The sequence below is a fragment of the Ipomoea triloba genome, chromosome 9, assembly GCF_003576645.1.
Source record: "Ipomoea triloba cultivar NCNSP0323 chromosome 9, ASM357664v1".
NCBI lineage: Eukaryota > Viridiplantae > Streptophyta > Magnoliopsida > Solanales > Convolvulaceae > Ipomoea > Ipomoea triloba.
Window position 1 is genome coordinate 22,636,353 of NC_044924.1, and position 18,367 is coordinate 22,654,719.

General features: G+C 35.2%; 1 long non-coding RNA gene across 2 annotated transcripts; it reads right to left on the bottom strand.

The window, feature by feature from the left end:
- Window positions 1-3,885: 3,885 nt before the first annotated feature.
- LOC116030343 lies at window positions 3,886-6,633 on the bottom strand. 2 transcript variants are annotated; one of them, XR_004100402.1, is made up of 5 exons: window positions 6,297-6,633; window positions 5,895-5,961; window positions 4,640-4,741; window positions 4,423-4,550; window positions 3,886-4,189 (listed from the first exon to the last, which is right to left on the bottom strand). It is a non-coding gene; the product is annotated as an uncharacterized LOC116030343 (long non-coding RNA). The 2 variants fall into 2 exon arrangements; XR_004100401.1 differs by lacking the exon at window positions 6,297-6,633 and having other exon boundaries at window positions 5,895-6,281.
- Between the last annotated feature and the right edge of the window lie 11,734 nt (window positions 6,634-18,367).

Consider the following 18,367-nt stretch of genomic DNA (forward strand, 5'->3'; position numbering starts at 1 on the left):
ACGTAAGATATGTACTCATGCAAAATATTTAAGTAAACAAATATATATTCATATCTTATATGCACTAGTGCATGCAAATAAAATATTAAATATATATATATATATATATATATATATATATATATATATATATCTACATATTAACATGCAGCAGCATTTCATTTCCTCAGCCGAAGGATTACCTTAGCTATCCGAATGCATGCATGTACATAACCAATTAAACACCACGAGGCATCAATTTCAATTCGTCACCCGAGGAGATCAATTCTATCCGAATTGATGAAATCAATTCTTCCACCGAATCGTTAAGCAACGAATTGTTAAACAATGATTCGTGCATATCAACACAACATACAAATCATTAATTCAACCTCTCGTATTAATGCCTCGGTCTTAGAATTAAGTACTTTTTGGTTCCAACCGTACGCAATATTCATATTTCCCAATTTACTTTCTATCAAACTAAAATAATATTTATAACTCCACAACTCCAAATATTATTTAAACTTTTATGGTAGTCCATCTGAAATATTAATCTCCATTACTATATAAATATCCAACAATCCTCCTCTATTTATATAGTAAAAATTAATATTGTACCAAAATAAATCCAAAACTCATGCATAAATGAAAGTGTCTTAGAGATTGAACTTTCACATAGTATTATACGCGATACATTAATTCGGATTGCAGTGATGGACGAACCTTGAATCACGCAGTCTCTTTGAAGAAATGTAGGTATAACACACACAAGTTTTACAGTCATTACAACTCAAAGTAATTTGACACTATTGTGGCCATGTGTCTGTATCCATTAATGAGCACATACCCAAGTAAAGCCCAATTAAAACTTGTTGAAGCGGCCACACCTCATGCTCACAGAGGCTAATCTTTTATATCATGCACTGCATCATGCATTTTTTCAAAAGATCAGTTAAGAGTAAAACTCATCCCTACAACAATGCAGACCTAAGCATCACCTTTCCTGGGATACAATTTTAATTAAATTCTTTTATGCTTGCAAATCACAAAATGAAGTACTCATCTACATGAACTCAAGGTCTAACGTAATAACTTAAACGTGAGTTGAGCTTTCTTTCACTTTCAATTTAAATAATTAGGCTTTCCATATCCCTCAGATTATTTTGTACTTAACAACCCTATACAATCCTTAAACTAGGATTTTATCTTGTTGTTAATGCCGTACTAAATAATCACCTAGTAAGGCCTTTCAATTAAAACTATGTATTTAATAATAGGTCACCACAACCATATCATTTCCGATGTCTTTTAAACCATGTCCCTTGTCATAGCTTTGGTAAGCGGGTCCGCTAAATTAAACCGGGACCGTACAAAGTACAGTGCTACACCACAATTACACGAGATCTCCCGCACATAGCTATGTCTCAAGTCTATGTGTCTTCACTTGCCATTATAACATTGTTATATGCCTTGGCCAGTGTAGCTTCGCTGTCACAGTGTACCAAACCTTGTGACATCAATTTCGACTAAATCGAAATTTCCAAAAATAAATTCCTTAGCCACTTAGTTTCTTTGCATGCCAAAGCTAAAACAATAAGTTCATGTCAAAGATGGATATTCCTTTGAATATACTAAACCATAATTAATGGTTTATTCAAGTATTTCAAAAATTCCCTTTAATGTCATCCACTTTGACAACAGTACATGATGATAGATAGAATTTTAATATTTCTATCAACTAACTTGTAAAATAAAATATTTAATTGATTATACCGGAACCCTCTTTTCAGGTTACTAGTCAATAAATATTTATTTCCTGCAAATTCCATAACCAAGAATTTCAATCACCATGCAGAACTTATTAAGAATGAGTGATATCTTAAAATCAAAATTAAAACCTCCTCTATCTGGAATACCATCCACTTTGAGGAAAATCTGATAAGCATTCTCCACTCAGAAATATCCATTCACTTTGGAGAATAAGCTTATAAACCTCCTCCATTCAGAAAATCCATTCACTTTGGAGAAGAAACCATTTTGATTTTTAAGCTTACTCTTTTCATGTTTCTTCTAAACTGAAGAATCATACCAACTTAAATCATAATTCATGACTTAAATTTAAAATTTCTTTTTACTAGCCAGTTTCCATACTAGATAAACTGGTAAACTTTTGGCTTTCAGAATTTTAACACATTCTCAGTATGAGAAATCTTGTGTCAAAGACATTCATAAAATCTATGAATTTTATCATCATGCATTTCTCATGCATGAAAGTTATTGCATGCCTTGAAGAGAAATATTATAGAATATTTCCAAGGCTTTCTGCCTTTATCAGAAATACAATAAAATATTTCCAACTTTCACAAGGATAAAAATTTCTATTGTGCTAAAATGCCAATAATTATATTCATACATGAAATTGAAATTAATTTCATTGAAAATAATTTCATCTTATCATCATGCAACTTAATAATCATGCATATGATACCAGAATAATTGGCAACACCAAATTACACCAAATTTGCAATTTACAGCACACCAAGATACAACTTAAAATACATGTATCTAGTCAATTATGCATGCAATCGAGACAAAGTCTCATATATAAATATTTACATACATGAATAAATAAATCCTTGCATTTATTAGGCTATGCAGAATTTTAATAGAATCACATGCATCATTTCTAGACATGATACAGAACTTAGTTGGTAAGTAATTAAACTAAAACTTACATTCATGCCGAGGCCGAGACAAATAAAAAGAATCGTACTGGTTACATCCTACAACGTTGTATCTGCTTTTATACTTGATCTCTTTCGTCCTTTGATGCATTAATTCAGTATATCCACGATAGGAAAATACACAATTTTCACGTGCCAAATAAATCACTGCTAACAACATGATTTATTTCTAAGAACCCAATTTTATACATCTCACTAATCATATTGGCATAATTATTGCCCCATGATTTTGAGTGAAGATAGAAATAAAACTTCATACTTTCATAGCATGTATTCAAACCACATGCATAGCATGTACATAGCATGCCATGAACATCATGCAAAACCCGCATGAAATCTTCTTGTAAAAAGAAATGACAAACCCAAAAGTGATTACTGTCATCCTTTCCACCAAATTCGAAATTCACGTTCCGAAACATTTCCGTGTCCGGAAACTATTATTTACACCTGACATCTTGTCTTCAACACCGATCAAGACAAAACCAATGATCACAGGTTAATAACTTTAAAACTTATAGATTATTAGAAAAAATGCTGCTAATCTGTAATATGAGATACAACAAAAAATTACAGAAAAACAAGGGAACAAAATCGGATCATCTGGTGTCTTCAGGCGTGTAATCACTTTCCTATAAGCTTTAAATCTCCCTCAGAAAAAGCAACAAGGTTCCAAATTTAATCTTATGTGATACAAGAAGATGACTGAAATTCTTAAGTTGCTTTGATTAAGAATTTCCTGTAGAATTGTAAGACTGTGAAATATCTTGGTGTACTGCAAGTTGATTGCTTGTCAAATGCCTGTCTCTTTCAGTTATCTCTCAACATATTTATAGATGAAAATATAGCAGTTGGAGAAAGTTACATGGAAGTTATTGCAGTTTTTTACTCCAACTTCCACAGATATATCTTAAATTATAATATATATCTTACCTTGGGATATACTAAAAATGTATTTACGTAAGATATGTACTCATGCAAAATCTCTATATATAAAATAGCAACAACAGCAGCATTAAATGCAGTACTGGCCAAATTCCCGCCCAAGCTGAAATAGCGTCGTTTTACACATCTAGGTATTAGTTCGGATAAATAATTATGTTCACATTAGGTTATCAGACTTTTTTGTATTACCTATGCATGTATTAGTTGGCTAAATTAATGCCAGTGAAACTTCCAATAAATAAACATTCAAGAAGCACAATATTCGAATAAATATGGGAAAATGAATCGTTTGCATTCTTAATTACAAATTTGAAGTGGTTAATTATTTAATTTAAATAAACATAATCTGATGCTTCATTGTTCCAAAGCTTGCCTTTTCGTTTTTCTATAAGGCTCCTGATTCAATTCACCTCTATATAAAGAGGTCGAATGACCTTTAGAGACTCACCCAGAGATTATCAATAATGAATAACACCAGCACCAAAAATATGTCCTCAAAATATGTCACGGAAATCAGTCAACTGCACACCAAAGGAGCAAAAAGGGTTAGATTTGTTAGAACATATGAAGTACCAAAAGATCAAGGATGTGAAATCATGAAAAGTAAAGAATCTTTGTTTCACAATGAGGAGGTAAATTCAGTTTTATCATTTTTGTATTTTTTGTTTTATGATATAAACTGTTTTTTGTCTTCTATGGGTATTTGGGTGTGGCATTGAATGAATCTGGAAAATTTAGCATTAAAAATTCATACCTGCAAACTGTTTGTAAAAATGTATTTGTACAGGTCGGGAGGATGCTTCAATGAACAAAGAAGCTTGGTTGCAATGTGCTGCATGAGAAACACATTGCTGCAAATATAGGTAAAATCCAAATGCATACCTAATTTCAATTCTTCAGTTCAGTTATGATTACTATACACCATGTGAATATACATATCCAATGTTCTTATAGTTTATTTTGACTCTTACCATAATTTTATGCAGCACAGTCGGTTCAATCTTGACTATTAACAAGAGGAAGAAACACATCCAATCTTGACTATTAGCGCAAGGAAGGAACACATCCTTCTCCTGCAAGAGAAGCATAGGGGCAAAGTTGAGATAATTTTTTAGAAAATAATGCAAGAATAGATACATCATGCAAGAAATATGTCATTTGGTTAAATTCCATTAACCAAAACATGCATATGATGTTTATGGTTTATTGTATTTTTTTTTCTATTTTACACACTGAGTAAATATATTGTTGTACACAATAACAGTGATGTATTTTGTAAAATATAGTTGGTCATATCAAAATGCTTTATTCTAATAGCTAAGTAAGGATCTTGGCGAATTCGCTTTTGTAATTAAATATACATAGTTGATATATGCTATGCAAATGATGTATATGAGAAGTAAAATTTATGTATTCTATCTATTAATTTGGAGATGTATTGTAACCACATGTAAATACAAAGTTTTGGAATTACATATCTTTAATAAGGCTTTATTTTCAAACAGAAACAAATAATGGTAAGAAAAAAAAGGAATTAGAAGTATTCTTATGAGATTTTGCATATTTTCATTTCATAAGCAAAAAAATATGATCATGTATTAAATGGAAACTCATATTTATAAAAGGTTTTCAATCAGAATCAAATTAGAGTTACGTAGTAAAGGAATTAGAAGTATCTGATTAGCTTTTGTATTCTCATCTAAGTATACAATGAGTTTTAAAATAGATGAAATCAAGCCATTAAATCATTGGAATTAGATCATCATAATTTCATGTAACTTGGAAAATAGTTTTAAAACAGACTCAAATCACTTACTAAAAATAAAGGAATTATATGGATTCAGACAAATTTTTGCATTTTCTTATCTAACTTGATTTTTTTTTTAAATCAGAAACAAGTACTTTTTTTTTTTAAAACAAAAAAAATAAAGTACTGATTTTATTTGTTTCTGATTTAATTTGTAGTATACATCAGTTCAGATCAAATATATCTAGAATCCCACAAAACAAAAAGATATTAATATAATATAATTTGAAAATTCTTCTATCACTCAATAAAATATAGCAAGTAATAAGGCTACTTTCGGAAGTTCAATATGTCTATTTGCTGAAATTTTGCACTTTACAGTAGTTAAAAGATGATATGAGGCAAATATTTATTTCTACAACTATATGCAGCCAGAGGAAGCATTCAAATGACAACAAAGGTGTAAATGTTAATATTACCTGATGATGTCTTCTTCTATTCAGTTCTTATATGCCTCTTAATAATAGCCTTCTTAATTTTCCTGCTCTGTAATAAAAATTTTGAATAAGTAACTTCGATTTAACTAATTATTGTCAGTTGCATGTTGAATTAGAATGTAATTTATGAACATATAAACTATCTGTGAGCATAATAAATATTTTCACCTTCAAAATTCTTTATAAATATTTACGTAAATACAACATAAACTCCTGAGAAAGTTTTATGGTGAATTTACTCTAATTTTTATTTATAAAAACCCTAATTAAAATACACCAATAAACTGACAATAATTTCTTAATCTAACAAACACAAAAACATTTAGAGAAATCTATAACTAAATAAAGAGTAAACTGACTGAAGCAATTAAAGGGATAGTTAACTTATCTCAGTTAAGATTTTCGACTGCTTCCTCAAATCAACGGTGCAATCATTGTAATTTTATGAACTGAAGACGATGATCGCTACTCCAAAATTCCAGAACTGAGCTTTTAATCCATGGAAATTACGAAACCTAGACCTAGGGTTGATGTTCAAAGACTAAATCAGAATTGGCATCGCGATTACGTCTCTGAAATACATCATTAGTTGATCTAGAAAGAAAAACAGTTTCAATAATTGTAGGATTTAGGGTTGTTGACAGATTGGAGGACGGAGATAGAGAGATTCAGGAGTGAGGCGAGAGACAAGCGGTGAATCGAGAGAGAAGGAATGACGCGAGAGAATGCGAACCGTTCGTTGAGCTTTTTTTTTTTTTTTTGGTTTTATATTTAGTTTATTGGGTCGGGTTATTGGGTTGGGTTTGGATTGCATTAAAATATTGGGCCTAAACTAGTTATAAAAATATTTGTTGGCCTGATTATATATGTTATTTATATTGTTATATTTTGTGGTCTTATAATATTTATTATGCTACTATATATTATACATATCATATTAAAGATGATAAAAATATTATTCAAATTTGAGTAATAAAACAATTTAAGGTTTTATTTTTTCCATACTTTAATCTTTATTATACATCTATATACATGTCCATTATATATTTGTTATAAATGTTAAGATTGTGAAAATAGTATGTAATTTTATTTCTCTAAAATAAAGTACCATATGAATGTTGTGTACCATGAATGTTACAATTTGTAAATGTTGTGTAGCACTTAATACTATGAATGTTATGTACCATGAACTTTTTAATAATTTTTGAATGTTGTTAATAAAAATATTCTTTTAATATACGTTTGACATCATTAAATCCATTCCAACTTATTCAAAAATAAACTATCACATAGTACAATTAAACACAACCGTGCAATTATACTGTATAAGTAACATTCGCGCATCGCGCGGGTAAAATATTTAAGTAAACAAATATATATTAATATCTTATATGCACTAGTGCATGCAAATAAAATATTAAATATATATATATATATATATATATCTACATATTAGCATGCAGCAGCATTTCGTTTCCTCAGCCGAAGGATTACCTTAGCTATCCGAATGCATGCATGTACATAACCAATTAAACACCACGAGGCATCAATTTCAATTCGTCACCCGAGGAGATCAATTCTATCCGAATTGATGAAATCAATTCTTCCACCGAATCGTTAAGCAACGAATTGTTAAACAATGATTCGTGCATATCAACACAACATACAAATCATTAATTCAACCTCTCGTATTAATGCCTCGGTCTCAGAACTAAGTACTTTTTGGTTCCAACCGTACGCAATATTCATATTTCCCAATTTACTTTCTACCAAACTAAAATAATATTTATAACTCCACAACTCCAAATATTATTTAAGCTTTCATGGTAGTCCATCTGAAATATTAATCTCCATTACTATATAAATATCCAACAGATCAATGACTCTCATCTCACCTACAACCGCATCTGAGACAACTAACCGCACGGGAACCCATATATATATATATATATATATATTTTTTTTTTTTTTTCTTCCATGATAATTCACATAATGAAAATTTCCAACCAACATATAAAAATAATTTTCTTTTATAAAATCATGAGAAAATCCACACATATATTTTACATAGTGGGAAAATAGAAATTTTAGTGGCATAAACACTTACCTGATTTTCCCCTAAGAATTCCTCAAGAATTTTTCAAGCGCTCTCCTAAGCTTTCACCTATTGAATACTTGATTCTCTTAATTCTTGTTGAAGAAACTTTTTTTTTTTAAATTGATTCGACAAAAGGAGAGAAGAAGAAGAAGGAGAGAGAATATATATATATATATATATATATATATATATATATATTGAATTAGGTTAATGTGTGAAATTGTGTTATCATGTGAATGTGTGCACTGCTTTTAGCCTTGCATTTTGATCAATCGACGGTAATGATTGCATAGCATATTTGGGTGCACGCAACACCTTGTGCATTGGGTGTGTGTTATCATTTCGTTATTGAAGGTATTAAGGGCATTTTAGTATTTCGCGTTATTCCACTGTACCCGTGTGTGTTGAGGGTTTTTCCTATTTTTTGTTTTTATTTTTTCCGGCTCTTTTTCACTGATTGCATAGCGTGTCCTCCGTGCTGTCTCTCCCGTGGGATGCGCGATTAGTGATGGCTAGGTCCAATGGCAGTCGCCGATCGAAGAGGAGTGCGCTGGGGCATCCATTCTCGCCATCAATGCCAGCTTCGGCGGGTGCGCTCGGTGTCGTAGAGGCGTCTCGGTCGTCCATCGCCGATCAAAGAGGAGTGCGCCGGGGCATCCATTCTCGCAATCAATGCCAGCTTTGGCGGGTGGGCTCGGTGTCGCAGGGCGTCTCGGTCGTCCAAGAGGCGGTCCGGTCGCCGTTTCTGCCCGCGAGGGTTCATCCTGCATTCGACTGGGCTGTGGTTGGTGTGGCTTCTAGGGTGTCTGCAAGGCGTTGACGACGCACCGGTGGGCACAGCGAGGTAAGTGGGGGTAATGGGATTTATTTATTTTCCTGGTCATGCAGCTTTTTTTTTTTTTTTGTGGGGGGGGGGGTTTGGGTATTCATTCTAGGGGTACTAATCGATGTGCTCAATTTGTATTGGTAGTGTTTAAAATTATACTGGTCAAGGTTGAGTGTAATTTGAGTTATGTTGCATGCTCATACATTGTTAAATTGCATTTAAATACCATTTGCCTTATTGGGTTGATCTCTAGGGGTTAGATTTACAAACTTTATGTCTGGTTCTGTGGATTGAGGTTCAACGCTGAAGATTTTCTTACTAGTGCATACATGTATTCTGTGTGAGATGCATTAACACCTCACCCCCGTGGTGCAATGCACATGGATTCATAGCCCAAAACGCACAAGCAGAAAACTCAGCAAACACACTGTCTGAGAAAAGCTAAGTCTGCCTGGTGCAGTTGGGAATTAAATTCGTAAAAAATACTTATTGATCTCCGTTTTGCTTGAATTTTTTTTTTGTAGAACCTACCCTTGTAATATTTGATATCCACAAAAAATTTTGGTTAAAAATATGCCTCATTAATCTCTGAAAAACCCGGTAAGTATTAGGCAGTGTGCTTCCAGCAACATTTCTGACTGCAGCAGTTCTGGAAAAAATATCAAGAAAAATACTTCTAAACCTTGGTTTGGCTTGAAATTTTTTGTGTATAATCTAGACTCTCTGTATTTCTTATCTGGAAAGTTTTGTGTTAAAATGTGGTACCAATTTTACGCAGAAAATCATGCAATCCAAGTCATAGTATCTGAAATACTGACAGTTTCAGCATCTTGTACATCTTGCCGATTGTTTGACCCATATGTGTGGTTGTTTACTTGGAGTTTATATACATATGTGTTGGTTACAAGGGTTGGGATATTAAGTTCATGGATAGGGATATAGATATTTTAAATGAATACATATACTTGCATATGTAGTTCAAGAGAATGCTAGTCGTAACCTTTGTTACAGTTGGGGCAACTATGTTTACGTTTGGATTTTGCAAATATAGCTCCAAATGCACAGGGTTGCAAAGCTACAAATGCATAAGCACGCAACTCCGTAACGGTATTGTTTTGTTGTAGATCGACCTGTTGGCTGAATACCTAGAAAGCAAGCACCAGGCATTCTGGTATGCGCCCGCTAGGAACATGCGCCCAAAAAGAATGCATATTGCGTGGAGAGACACCACAAACAGCATTGATTCCGGAGTGCTAGCGATGCGGCATATGGAATCCTACACCGGCCAAGATTGCAACGAGTGGAATTGTGGTCTTCAAAGAGGGAATGCCAAATAAGTACCCAACCTATGCAAACGGTTCATGCACAACATCCTTCTGAGCGAGGTTAACGGTCACATGCACACTATTGCAAAATGCGTTGGGCAGTACGACCACCAACGATTAGCAGATATTAGTAGATGATCAGTTCAATCCCCACAATAACAACTAGGCAATCTGGGAGTGCACTCGACAATAATTTACACACTAATTTCAGCTAGAAACTACTGAAACGCGTTACAAATGTTTATGTAGATTACAACATGACCTTAACAATTTGTCAATACCCTTTAGAAAATGGAAAGTCATGCTGTAGAGGACAGGAATTTATTATTATGACAAATAAGTATGAATGGAGCATTTACTTGGTGCATTGTGTGGTAGCATAAAATTTATGGAAACGAGACAGATAGCAAAATGATGAGACTAATTACCTTTTCTATTGGTTTCTCCTAGATGGTAAGGGCACAATCCAAGTATTAAGAGATAATAATCTGTCAATGGTATGGCATTCTTAACTTGTGCACTATCAGAGCAATGAACTTCATTAATGAAATTACAAGCCAAATGAGTGGGAACCAAGATTTAATTGCCTTCGAGACTAAAAATTCTGACAAACCCACACATCCTTTCGCCTTTAAATCAAACAAAATAAAAACCCCACAAACATACTCCATCCCAACTCCAATCAAAATGTGCAAACCTAAAACCCACTAATAAAAATGCTCTATAACTTTACTAAGACGTATATAAAATGAGATATCTAAAATGTAGCAATGTAAAAAAATAAAAGCAACGTTTCACAAAATTTAAGAAGCATAAAAAAAAAAAGCATTGCAACATTTGACTAGTAGAGTACGCCATGCAATGCAAATAACTAGTTTCATGTACTGATGTTAAAAAACATCACAACATTATTCATGGCCTACCAACACAACTTCTCTAAAACAATGACAGGATTAATCAAGAGCACTCAACTTCCTTTAAAAGAAAATTACGGGTGTAATGCCCAAACCTTTTGCATCTCACGACAACAGGGCCCATAGGGAAAGCATGGAGATGTTGACGGAGAGAAAAGTGAGACTTAAGGTTGCCAAGTCGATCTACCGTTCGTGGCAAAGATACTCAGATCACTATCACGGCCTTTAGCGACGAAGAGCCATCAAGTGATGTCTGACGGAATATGCACTAGCGGAGTAACAAAGCAGAGATGAAGAAAGGTGTTTAACTGTTTATTATTGAATGAAGAAATGAACCAGTACAGAATGCAGAACACAGTACAGTTGGTACAGAATATATATACAAGAAGTGGGAAGTGTAAATGTACATAAAAGCCCTTGGATATTTTCCTAACAGTAGCTACTTCATCCTCCAACACCCCCCGGTAAGCTGGAGCACGCAAATTTGTATGCCCAGCTTAGAGTGCAAAAGAGAACACCACTGCAGCTAGTTGATATAATTCATTGGAATGCCTCAACAACAAACTGATCCTTGTGATGCCTTGTCATTATTCTTTGTCCTCAACTGCAATATTGAACCTCCATAACAGCCTCTTTTACTGCTTAGAAGGTGGAACCTCAATTCATGCACTAACCATACTGTGTCGGCTTCGTAGCTAGAATCCAGATTAGCAACAGAGCTATTTAAAACTGCTTGTCTCTGAACCTACAGGTTGATCATTCTGAGAGATCTCCCCATCTTGTTGCCCATCAAATTCAGAACAGATTGGTTCACCACTGTTATCATTATAACTACAATATAATCCATCTGCAGCAAATTGATTCACCAATGTTATCAACACACTATATCTATCTTCCATGACACCATTCAAGGCATCGTGCAAACTCCTTTGAATTTCATCATCAAGACCTAAAATAGTGGTATCAACCTTGATGTCCACATCTTTAAAACACTCATAGCCAGGAACCTTTACTACAACAATTTTTAGTGACCCTCTCAATTTGTTAACAACTAGAGTTGCAAGAGGTTCCTGTTCTATGTCTTCTGCAACTACTATAATGGGGCATCCTCCCCTAATTGCTTCTTCCAGGACATTAACTAGATCCCCTGCATTTTTTATTTTCTTCTCAACCAGAAGTAGCTTGCAAATTTCATATTCAACAACCATCTTCTCATTATCATTAACAAAGTAAGGGAAGATGTGGCCACGGTCAAACTGCATGCCTTCCAAGACATAAAGATTATTACTCAGTATGAGCTCCTCTAGCTTATGAGATTCTAGGAGATCACTCCAATTAGCATCATGAAACTCTTTAGTGACTTCAGAAACCTTTTCCACTACATGCTTCCATACATCAATCTCAACTCTTACTTTTGCCAAATTTGGCTCTGTTCTATGAATAATTGTAGAACCTAGGGCAATCTCCCTCCCAATTGGTTCACAAATTGCAGCAATCCTATCAAATTTAAACAAATGAATAGGTAGAAAAGGCAATTGAATCCATACCACGGCTAATGGTGAATCCTCCTTTGCGTACCACTTCGACGTCCACAAGGAGAACCAAACACGGACTCCATCCATGGAAACCAGACATCTCCACTCCCTTGCATCAATTTTGACTATTGGAACCTGTTGACCGCCTCGCACCAGCCTGACGCGAGACCGATCTGCTTGATTCTCGCCCAGATCGCCTCCAACTGCTTGATCGGTCCTAGATTTGCGGCGACTACGGACTTTATTCACCGCCTTGAGCTTCTCATCATCATCTAGATCTTTGTCTAACTTCTTAACGAACACTGTGCTCGTGCTTTCCACGGATCTGCTCCGGGAACTACAACTGAAGGCTATAAACCGGAGATTAATGAACACTCTGTCCGAAATCTTCACGAATCCGTTCAGATTGAAAATTGCAAACAGATGACTAATGAGCACTTTGCTCAAAACCTTCACGGATCTGCTCCATGATTGGCTTGGTTTGAAGAAGAGCACTACGCTCCGATCTTCGCTTAACTGTAGAAACAACAAATTGAACGAGAAAAATAGAAGAAAAACTTGCTTCGATCTTGTTACCCCTCTGCGGAGTAACGATCCTCTACCGATCTGTCGTTGGAGACGAACGCGGCGCAGCTCAGCGTGACTCGCCGGTGCCGGAAGCAGCATAGCTCCCTCACACTCCAACTTGGCGCCCTCTTCCCCTCTGATTGCTAGCCTTAAAAGTGGCGCACCAGTGCAATGCTATGGACATGACAGTGGAAGTGAATTAATTTGTGAGTCTCAGAAGATGAGAGTAATATCAACAAGACTAAAGCTGAAGAAGTGCAGGAGATAACAGTGCAGAAGTGAAGAACTATACACAGCAAAAGCAAAAAAGAGATACAGAGAGAATTTGAAATGCAAAAACTATAATCATACGTAATATGCCACCCAACAAAAACCAAATAACTCTTGTCAATACCCAGGAGACTTCACAGTTTAAAGACTCTACATTCTGTGAACTGTTCAAATTGTCCTAGAAAACGGGAATAACCAGGGAACTGGCATGCATTCTCGAAAATCCAAGCCTCACCCAACCACCTTTGTGCATGAGAATGCTCACAACTACCATACCCACTATCACCCCAACAAAAAAAAAAAAGAAGCATACCCATCCCAACCCATCTACGATGCAATGTACGCGTGCATTTCCCACGCGAAAAACGAAAATAGCGGGCACATACCAGAACGACGCACAGAGCAATCCAACTGCCCGGGCAACTAGCGGGCGCATACCAGAACGACGCACAGAGCAGGCGTAGCAATGCACGGGGTGGCAACGACCCCATGCGCCCGGACACTTAATCCGGCGTGCAACAGAAATCTGACGGTGCAACTAGACGTTAATAATACATATGCATGGTGGTCATCGCAACCACCGGTGAACTGCTCACAGACGGCGTACCCGGCCCGGAATCACCAATGCAAGCACCAGGGCCGGTTTTTTTATTTGCGTGGCCCTGTGCTGGTAAATAAGTGAGACCCTATCAAAGTATAAATAAACTGCGAATTGAAGAAAAGTGATTCACGTGAATATTACGAAGTAGAATTTTTTTTTAAATAATACGTAATAGAATTTAGATCAGTCATGAAAACCTAATTTTGAGCCCATATAATCACAAATATATATATACTAACTATTGGACCAGGGCTGGACTAGGGGCCCCTAAAATTTTGGGGCCCTGTGCTGTTGCCCATCTTACACGCCCTAAAATCCGGCCCTGGCAAGCACAAGGGGTGGAGTGCAGTGCATATAACTAACTCAAATGCCATGCAACCAAAAAAGAAAAAGGAGCACATAACCAAAACCTGATGAATGAAGGGTATCCGCCTCGCCGATCGGGGTTTCACGGTGGTGCAACTCCATCCTCGTTGTGCAGCTGCCAAACCCATCCGCCGGATGACCCCTACCAACCGTAATCATCGGATAACAAAAACAGATACCCAACTACAAAATTCGAACGAGACACTACTAAGATGAAATACCATTAACGCCCCGTGTGCAATCTAAGTGACGGTTCAGCGGATGGTAGTATGGATAGTTTTGGGCCATCAGATATCATTTGATCAATGCACCACATCAATGCATAGGTTCACACGTTAAAGTAGGTGTGCACCTGAAAACTAACCTAGGGTTGCACTCTCGTGCGAACTACCGCCCAAGTAGGAAATGAGAACGCCCCACAGCCGTCCACGTGTCCAGATCAACATCAGATGCAATTTAAAAAAAATGATGCAGTGACATTTTCGTAAATAACTAGAACTTTGGTGCACCTAGTTTCACTTGAAAGTGCACCTAGTTTCACTTACAAGTGCACCTATTTTCACTTACAAGTGCAAGTAATTTACCTTGTTAATATTCATGCACATATTTTCGCAAATATATTCACTTACAAATGCAAGTAATTTACCTTGTTAATATTCATGCACCTGGTGCAACCTAGGTGCACCTAGTTATAACACTAGGTGCACGGTGCACCTAGTTATAACATTAGGTGCACTTAGTATTGACGCTCAGTGTACAATTCACTTGCACCTGTAATACATTTTACTTGCATTTGCAATACATTTTACTTGCACTTGTGCAAGTAATTTACTTTGTTAACATCCATGCATCTGGGTGCAACCTATGTGCACCTAGTTATAACATTAGGTGCACCTACTTATAACATTACGTGCACTTAGTATTGATGCTCATTGTACAATTTACTTGCACTTGTAATACATTTTACTTGCACGTGTGCACCTATTTTCACTTACAGGTGCAAGTAATTTACCTTGTTAACATTTATGCACTTGGGTGCACTTATCTGCACCTAGTTATAACATTACGTGCACCTAGTTATAACGTTAGGTGCAACTATATTCCCAACACGTGGCACGCTGTGATTCGTCCGCAGTTCTCTCCTGGGCGGCCAGTACGCACCTGAACGCGATCCTATATATATATGCCCTTGTTCACATGAGAACACTAGTAATTAGAGAACTATGAGGACAAATCCACCCTTTGAATCCAATAACATAAATGGTTGAGATTAACCCAAGCAAATCATGGATATGACGACTAAAAATTAAGATTGAGGGCAAATAGGAGATTTTAGATCAATTATTGATTTTTATCAACAAAAATAGAGTTACCCTTGAATTGTAAATAAGGTATAAAATCCCATCTTGCATATAAAAATTGAAATCGACGTCTTAGTGTTAAAAACAATTGCCGAATAAGATTTTTTAGTGTTAAAACTCATGCGAAAGTGTGGAAATGTTGTAATACAATATTTTCGTATGAGCCATAGGTTAATTGATTCTATATCGTAGAAACCTACATTCATATATGTATACAATTAATGTTTCCATGGGCCACTGTGGTTGTTGTTGTGTGCCCCATTCAAATATGGTGTGCGCCCGAAGGTAGTTTTATGACTAAGATTTTAATAGAAACACACGCACAATAAGAGTTTTTAGGATTATCACTCATGTGAAAGTGTGGTAATAGCGTAATATACTATTTTCGTATGAGTCATAGGTTAATTGATTATAAATCGTAGAAGCTTGCATTCATATACGGTTTTATTATTTTCTTGTGCCTTTGGGGTTGTTGTTGTGTGCCCGATCGAGCCGCATATCTTATGTGCCCAAAGGTAGGACGACCAAAAGCCGCGAATAGAAACAATATTTTTATTTCTAAGTTTTTAATATTAAAGTGTAGAAAACAAAATTAAAATATTAAAGGCTGGATTACATAATGTAGATAGTAACAAGTTAGAAATTGAATTAGTAAATGGTGATTAAATATGCATGTGTCATTGTTTTAATTTTGATGTTAATATTAAATCCTAGAAAACCACATGCAAATGCTTCATCATATTATTGTGTGCCATGTTCGATGTTGTTGTGTGCCCGATTTGCATATGGTGTGTGCCCCATGTTAGAACAGACAAAATACCGCGAATAGAAATGACATTTTTATTACTAAGTTTGTAACTAAAACAAACGCCCAATACTAGTTTTTAGATTTACGACTCTAAGAAAGTGTGAAAATACCGTATTTGACTATTGAAATGTTTTTAGAATTATGATACGAATGGGTATTTTGGTCTCTGCCATGTGTAAGTTATTTGTATGTCGTTCGAACTCTGTGTACAACGTGTGCTATATCTAGGTTAGTTGTGTGCCCAAAGCGCGTATGGTGTGTCAGACAGTAGAGCGAACAAAATATCGCAAATAGGAACAATATTTTCATTACTAAGGTTTGCGTAATATTGTAAAATATGATAATACAATTCCTAATAAAATATATTCTTATATACTATAAATGAGTTACTAGAGAACGGGTATATTTGCCTAATTTATAAAAATCATAAACAATGATATATAAAATTTCTAAAGTTCCAGCACCGCATGCGTACATCTACACATTAGCTATTAATTAAGCAATTATTTGCTGGAATTCAAACAAGGATAACATCAGAAAACATAATCGATCCAAAACATAGCTTCAATTGTACTATATAATATTTGATGTTATAATTTATAATTTATATAATTATATATCAATCTAAATATTTTTATTATATTATAACAAATCCATTCCGTGCATCAGACGAGTGAAAATACTAGTAATAATAATAAAAAAATAGAAAAATCATTTATTAATATCAGTACAAAGAGAGTTACAGATGAAGGATGGAGGTTCGCATAACCATTTCATACGATCTGCATTAGAGATGGAGTCCCTAGCTAACAAGTGGACAATTCTATTTGCATTAATGTTTAACAAAAGAGATTGATACATTGTCAAGGAGACGCAGTAAATTTTTAATATCTAGGACAACAAGATTAAAAGAAGAGGTTTCATTTTCAGAGTTGAGAGCTTAGACAACTATTAGAGCATCTCTTTCAACATGCACATTGGTGACATTAAAAGAGAGTACAAAGAATGTAATGATAATACAATTTGTGTCCTAAATGAGGGCAAAGAGTTTGATTTTATACTTGGCATCTCCTTGCAACTACCCTGCATAAATCAAACATTACCGGCTCGGGGCGAATGGTTAGGGTTCGACTCGACCACATCTTCTGCCCGCCTTGGCTGATCAAACCATCTGACCTGACCTCATGGACTCGGGTTGGATCACCTTGAGCCCGCCTTGGGCATTGAGGCCGACCTTGGGGTTGGGCTAGCCCGGGCTGATTTTGTTCCATTCGGATCGGTTCTCCTTAGCATTCATTCCGATCTGTTCGCTCCAGACCCATTCTTAGAATATCATTTGAAAAAGTTCTTCAACTCTTATTATAATTCAATAATTATGATTCATATCAATGACTTTGTAAAGTTCTTCAATTCCAACAATTATAATACGTCAATATTGTAATTCCTATCATTAACTTTAATTTGTCTATAATAAAAAGTTCATCAATGGTTAATTCACTAAAACTATGAGAACTCGGTATTCTGTGAGCTATTATATCCATGCATACATACCTTCAAAAACAAACTATGATTTCCTTCATTATTAAAAATAAAAAAATTCAATCCTGTATTATAACTTCTCACTTCCTATAATTTTGATTTGTATAATTGACCTTGTCTTATAAAAATAAAAAAAAAATAAAAAAAAAAAGGATTTTCAGCAATGGCAGCTAGGGCACCATTGACCACTCTATTGACTTTCAACAAACAAAACTGCGGCCTAGCGACGAATTTTTCAAGGGCAG